General features: G+C 47.6%; 2 long non-coding RNA genes across 2 annotated transcripts; both read left to right on the plus strand.

Annotated features, from left to right (window-relative positions):
• Positions 1–534: 534 nt before the first annotated feature.
• LOC311441649 lies at positions 535–4,765 on the plus strand. The gene is made up of 3 exons (XR_014696112.1): positions 535–654; positions 1,683–1,751; positions 3,223–4,765. It is a non-coding gene; the product is annotated as an uncharacterized lncRNA (long non-coding RNA).
• Positions 4,766–4,775: 10 nt separating this feature from the next.
• LOC311441646 lies at positions 4,776–6,094 on the plus strand. Its single transcript, XR_014696109.1, has 3 exons — positions 4,776–5,357; positions 5,521–5,665; positions 5,900–6,094. It is a non-coding gene; the product is annotated as an uncharacterized lncRNA (long non-coding RNA).
• The last annotated feature ends 1,266 nt before the right edge of the window (positions 6,095–7,360 follow it).

The raw sequence follows: 7,360 nt of genomic DNA on the forward strand, positions 1-7,360 counted from the left end.
AACCCAGAGTTGGCACGGCGTACCCGCTGAGTGGTCTCTTGACCAAGACCTTCCGACTGCTGTCGCTGCGCATGGGAGCAGCACGTCCTGGAGGACATCAGAGCGATCGCACAGCACATATTTTTCAAGGACACGCACTGTGATGACACGTGTCACCCAGTGTCATCTGCGCCTGCAAAAAAATAAAAAAATACGGCCTTCAAGTGTAAACACTTGGCAGGAACAACAGCACAGGCTCAAATTTAGACAGGAATAATTTATGCTGCGCAGACCCCAGCTTGCTGGAAGGGGGCACGCACTCTGGAAGGCAGGGAGGAAAATGTGTTGCTAATTTTGCTAGACAACCTCTTCCCTCCTCTCGTTTTCATTCTGCAGTTGCCAGCCTCCCTGGTTTCTCTGAAAATAGAAACATCTGAAGTTTGGCCTTGTGTAACTTGTGCTGGGGGCCTGCGGGGAGGAGGAAAGGATGAGTCCCCTCTGTGTGGTGGGTCGGTCAGCATCTTGCAGAAGCTCTGCTGGTGATTGCACCTCATCTTGCCACCTGCCTCCAGCATCCCGCCTCCTTCCCGTTCCCCTTCTCCTGCCCCAGCTTGGGGCCAGTTTGAGGACTTCCCTGCCATCGTCCCACCATCCCACGACGCTGCTGTCAGCAAGGTGTGGAGCTGTTGGTGACCACCACGTAGGGGGGATTTCATGCTACGTGGGACTGGGCAATGCTGGGGCACCTGCAGCCCAAGGAGAAGCTGGAAGCGACGGGACAGAGGGGTATTTCAGGGCGGTGGAAGCGTCTCAGCTCCGGCCGGGCTCTCCCTGCATTTCAATGAGCCCGTTATTGTTGCTGTTTGTTTGCAGTTAATCTCTCCACGCGGTATTAGCTTGGAGAGGCACGGCTCGGTCATGTTGCCATGCTACTGAGCTCAATGAGCTAGCCGCGAGGCGGGGCCAGGCTGTGCCTCCAAATAGTTCAAGTGCTTTCCAATCCCCGAGCGATGACCCGTGTAATGGCTGGGGTTCTCCTGAGTCCTCCCTCCCACCGGGAATCTCATTACCCCTCTGTGTGGATGAGAAACTCGGTTTGATTTCTGCTTTTCTGAAGGGAATACGTAGAGGGAACCTGCAGGAGGGCCCATGGGGCTTTTTCGCAGGGAGGGCTTATTTCCATCTTTATTTGGGGAAAATGCAGGGAACCCTCAGAGGTGTGGAGCCCTCAGTGGTGAAGCTATTTTGTCAGCACAGCCTTCCCTGGGGTGACACTGTGCAGTTGTACATCACGGAGGAGCTCCAGCCCATGGGATCATCTCCCCCATGGTCACACTGCCCCATCCCAGTGTCCAGGGACACCCACAGGACAGCTCTCTGGAGGGGGCGGCCTGTCCCGTAGGTGATCTGGTGGCTGCTGTTTTTCGGAAGGGGTTGCAGTGCAGCCATGAGGTCATCAGGCTAAATTCTGTCCAAGCCACGTCCTATGTAATTTTCTAGTCCTTGTTGCCCTGCCAGCTTGCGAGTTGTCTGGTCTTCTGAAATCCTCAATTACAAAGCAATGGGAAATGTAACAGAGCATAGAAAATGCCAGCGAGCAGGACATAGGGATGAAAAAAAGTGAAGAAATGTTTCCTGGCAGAACCAGCACTCCGGAGATATGGGAAATTTCTCAATTCCTCTCTCTTTTTCTTGTTTGACAGACTGTTCCAAACCTCATTTTCGGTCTCTAGCTGAGAAGCCTGCGAAGGCCTTGGGAATGTCATCTCTTTGTGAGTATTGCTTCTCTGTTTGTTTTCTCATGGCTTTGTGACTAGTGCAGGGGAACAGGGGACGAATATTAAGGCCCAGCCCCAATTGCATTCTCACCGCTCAGCTGAGGCCGACCTCAGCTTTGCAAGAATTAACCAGGATCTCTACAGCCGCGGGAATGCTTGTGCGCTGGGATGGAGACCTGCAAAGCATTTAGATGTGCTAGGGCTGAAATGGCCAACAGGCTTCCACTTATAAGCCAAAGTGACAGTCGAAATTTCTAATTAGACAGACGTGACAATGCCTGAAGCATGTGACAAGCCCATCCCAGCTCTGCTCCGGGACTGCGCACCGCTGGAAAAACATAGTTTGGCCATCTGGCGCCTGGGAGATTAAGAAGTTGAAATTGGATTTTAATAATACATGGTACCGGCTGACACCGTGACTCGAAGGAAACCCTCTCTGCTTGCAGCCCCTGCTGAATCCCAAAGTGTGGAGGAAATCTGCTATTTCTTTTCAAAGGGGTGTCGAGCACTTCGCTGTAAGAAAAAAGGAAAAGAAAGAAAGAAAAAAAAACACCAACAACAATAAAAGCAAATGACTTGGGCTTGTCATTTCTGTTTTACAAAGGAAGTGGCAATTAGGTGACAGGTGTGTAAATTTCCCGGGAATACTGCTGAACACAAAATGCACTCTGATTCGGGTCTGTTCTTGGAAATCTTTTACCAATCCTTCTCCTACAAGGAAACTGTCAGACTAAACCCATTATTTCCTCCTGAGATTTGAAAAGTTGTGCTTTTTTATTTTTTTCCCCTCATTTGTTTCCCCAGAGAAACTGAAAGGTTTTAAGATTGAAAACATAATGATGGCTCTTGAAAGAAACCGACTTTTAAAATTAGAGACTTACAAAGAGACAGGAGAGATGAATGATCGTAGCTAGCAAGGTTTGCCACTCCCTCCAGGCTTTGTGGTATTCCAGCCCCAAGCGGCTGTAAATCATTCCCATGGCTGACCCGTGCAGAGCTTTGTCTGCGGGCCCCAGCACGGCGCGCATGGCTTGCACGGCTCTGGAGTCACCGTGGGTAAAGGCTTTAAGTCCTGAACAGCCAGGGTAAATTATTAATCGGGTGTGCTGTTTAACTAACTACCATATGATCTCCACCTCCCAAACCGGAGCCGGTTTGGGGGTGTTTCTGGGGATGAAAAAACATCTGGACGCAGTCATGAGAGTTTCTCCACGGCTTTTATTGAGCATTAATTCAAGGCTAAACGTATTGCTCTGCCCATCTCTGTGCTCTGTACCTGTTGCAGCTTGAATTGCAGAGACCACAGGTGTGCATGTGGGTTGAGGAGGTCTCACCACAGCTCCCAGCAGGGGCAGGAACCATGGCCAGCCACCACCACCTTCTGCGAGCTGAGATCCCCTAGCAGTGTTTGGGACAGGACAGACCTGGTCTGAAGTCTGAGCAATCACATTTCTCTGCCTTATAGGAGAGATGGAGGCCCGCGAGCTGTGGAATAAGGACAGGGTTGTTAGACCACAGAGGGAGCTGCAGGTGGCCATCCCCAGTACAGATGTATGGCTCATCCCATCTTCGCTGGTTGGACCTTGCCACCAGACACGTGAAAGGCAATGTGACAGTCAGTAGCTTCCTGGGAACATGGAGCAGAGAAGGATGGAGGACATCCACAACATGCCTTGCTCATGGCTTGCTTTTTTATTTTTTTTTTTGAGGTGAGAAGAAATATTTTCCTTCTTTCAGATTTTTTTTTTTTTTTTCCCCTTGAGCTCTTAACCTCAGCAATGATTGATATATGCATATTTTAAGTGCATCAGTCAGCTTTTCAATCAGCTGTGCATGAAGCCTGAGATGACAGCTCTTTCTGCTATGGCTGGTATGTGTAATTGGAGTCAGCTTTGGCTTTCCTTTTTATCTGACAATGAAGAGGTGAAATAATTCACTACATATTCAACTTTACAAGGGCTCAAAGGCTACATCACTGCGGCTGCAGGGTGCACTGGCTGCACGGTGTCCTCACAGGTGTTTATGAAAAGGGGTAAAAGGGAGCATTAGATTTAGGAATGATCAAATTGGTAAGGACAGTATCATCATGCCTTTTCGAAAGAAGAATCAATAGTGTATTATGTACACAGGAGTGTCTTGTGTAAAGCATGTAATGGCCTTAGACTACAGCAGGGGAAGTAAAGGTTAGGTGTTAGGAAAAGCTGTCTGCAGGGAAGGATAATGAAGTATTGGAACAGGCTGCCTTGGAAATGTGCAGGATCTTCATTGCCACAGATTTTTAAGAGTGTTTGAGAAGGGCATTCACCAGAAATGTCCTTCCATGGACAAAAGGACATTTTCCATAATTCCTTAAGTTATTGCAGAAAACATAGAGACTTCAATTTTCCAAGGCAAGATGGCAAGGTGATAGTTGGGTATAAACAGCACCTTTTGTAAGGCAGACTGATTTATCTTTGAAAAAGTACAAAAAATTCAGGGTCAGAGTTCCTTCTTTGGGTGCGAAGTGGAAGCTGCTTACTTCTGAGCTGGGAGACCTCACAGTTACCTTCCAAAGACAGACTGATGAACGTGAGTTTGCAGCTTTCCCAGGCAGCAAGACAGACAGATTTATTGTTGATAACATTTTATGGTACATTACAGCCCTCCTCAACTTTATATTCCAAGGGACATAAAGGAATTATCTGCTTCCCAGAACATTAGCTGTTGCCTTCCTCCTGCTAAAATCTGTTCTTCTCCACCAGTACCAGCTACATTGTCTATCAGAGGTGGTCTCTCTGCTGTGGTATCCAGCACAGGCAGATCTGAAGTTAGGGAAGAACCACCTCCACTGCATTTTTACATTAAATATCCTGGTCCCCTCAAGCCAGGAGTCTAGCTTTATGCCCTGATCTCTCCAAAACTGCCTGCAGTTGCAGGGCATCCACCTGCTCTACAGGGAGAGGGCTTCTGGTTGCAGTGGTTTCACCCTGACAGCCACATCCGCCTGCTCCACCGGGGGCTCCTCCACCCACGGGGGGGGCTGCAGTGTGGAGATCTGCTCCATGTGGGACCCATGGGCTGCAGGGGGACAGCCTGCTCCACCAGGGGCTTCTCCACAGGCTGCAGGGGAACTGCTGCTGCCTGCCTGGAGCACCTCCTGCCCTCCTGCTGCACTGGCCTGGGGTCTGTCTGCAGGGCTGGGTCTCTCTCAGCTCTCACCCACAGCTTTCTCAGGCAACCTTCTCCAATTCTTCCTCATCTTCAGTTTTAGAAAGCCTTACATGCCCTAATGTCTACCTCCTCACTTCTACCATTAGGTAATACTGTTTTAGACCTGTCTGCCCTCCTCTGACCTTTCCTTGCTTGGCTTGCCTGTCATACAGATCCTATTTGTAGTACCATTACCCAAAACAGGTGGTTCAGTTCCACTGAGGGCTTTCAGAGATCATGCAGCAGAGCGGAGCACAATTATCTCATGTTTTCACAATGGGACACTTGTGTTTATATATCCAGTATGAGACTTTTTTTATTTATTTTTCTATTTTTTTTTTTCACAGTGACAAAGTACCACTGAATAATGCTCAGCTCATAGTCCACTTCCCCAGAACTGCTCCTGACCTGGTAATTGCCCGGTTTGATTTTGTGAAGTTTGCTTCTGCTGTGCAATGCAGAACTTTGCATTTAACTAGTCACAGATGAGTCATGTTGGTTTTCAGGGGATTTCCTCAGCATGTATATTTTTAATTCTTAATCTATGCACTAATTTACACACAGTCTCTTTCAGCTTCACGTCACCAGCATGCGTCCCTTTTGTTCCATTGCAAGTTTTTATTGAAAATGTGGATTGGGACGGACTACACGGACCACTGCCTGTATGCCCTTTCAGTATGACTGTGAGATGAGACCATGGCCATGCGAACTCTCCAGTGGTAATTTTTCTAGCCTCTCTTGTAACCACATTTTACAATTTAATCTAGACTGTGCTTTCCTCGGTTTGAAAGATCAAGATGTGTGACACTTACCAATTCTCCCATTATCCTGTAACAAATTTAGATCGGTCTGACATATCTCAATGCAATTAGATTGGTTTGGTGCATGCTGGCTGTTATTAATCACCTTATTTTCTTTCAAGCGCTTACAAAATTGTTTGTGATTTGTTCCAGGCGTGTTCATGGACGTGAAGCAGAGTTACATGAGCTACCTGACCTGAGTTAATTCTGGAATCCCCAGGTCGATGGAACCAGCGCAGGTTTTGCCAAAAGTACCATGGGAAAAGATATGCTTTAGCTGCTGCATATTTTGAATTTTCTATGTGCCATAAAATAATGTGATCCTTGACATTTAATTAAAGCAATTATCTTTCCCATCCATGCAGAAATATGCCATTAATGTTTTGCAGGTGAAATAGGGCTGGACGCTGAAATATGAAATATGAAAATATGAAAAAATGAAAATATGAAATATGAAATATGAAACACTTGAGCAGTTCTGGTGGCAAAGCTGCAGTCGTCTCCGTGTTTACTTAGACAAAACTAACCCTGACTTGCTCTCTGTGGGGCTCCTTGAGATCACATGGAGAGGAGATCTCCAGGCATCTTGCAAAACAGGGGAATGTTGGGTGCTGTGGGGGATAGGCAGAACATGAAGCTTTTGGTTAGGGTTGATCAGGGTTTGGGTGTCCGGTGCCATGGTTCAGGCTCAGACCTTTGCCTGTTTACCTTGCATGCAGTTGCTGTGTATTTCCGAGGCACTGCAGTCATCCATAAAGAAGGAGAAATAATTACATGTCTGGATAAATATTGTAAACAGGGGGGCCGACACGTGTTTTTGGGTGTGTGGGCAAGGAAGAACCTGCTGTGTGTATCCTACATACCTGTGATGCACTGAGGGGGGCTGGAAAAAAATAGTCCTGCCCTTTGTGCCACTTTCACCATTACCCTTTTTGCTGATATCAGCGTGGGTCCTGAGTCTATGAGCATGGTAGGAAATATTCAGGGTAAGTAAATCCCTCCTCAGCTTCAATTCTCCTCCAATTTGCACATTGCTCCTCATACTGCACTTGCAAACAACCGGTGTGCTTTAGCTTTCCATTCCTGATGTATTCCCACTCAAAGTCTAGGAGCTCTTACTTTATTTACATTTTTTTTTTTAAATCCTACTACATGGTGTGTTTATTCCTGTGTATTTTTCTCTGAAGATCGCTGTAACGATGACATGAAAGGCTCCGTGCAGCTCCAGCCATGACAGGTGCAATCAGCTGCTGCCGAAGTTATGCGAGGCAGCTAAAAATTAGTAAAACTGCCAAGTTCTGGGGCGAATCCAGTTTCTTGTTATCTACTATGGCCACAAAGGAGGATGGGGCTGGGGGGGCTGGTGGCAGGGCTCTTCCCCTTGACATTCATGGGCTGGGCTGGTGTTTCCCAAGGCAGCTCTGCTTCCTGCTGTGCCAAATGCCAGGTTTTGACAACGTCCTCTCAGTGTGCTTGCCTCTGTACCAGCCTTCTGGTTATAACCTCGAGGACGTGCATGGGTCACACCTTAACTATGAAAACAGCCCTGTTCCCACATAAGAGGCTCCAGAATACGAGCACGTAGGAGCTCTCCTTCCTTTCAAGCTGCTCTGG

This window comes from Aythya ferina, assembly GCF_964211825.1.
Source record: "Aythya ferina genome assembly, chromosome: 1".
NCBI classification, from domain to species: domain Eukaryota; kingdom Metazoa; phylum Chordata; class Aves; order Anseriformes; family Anatidae; genus Aythya; species Aythya ferina.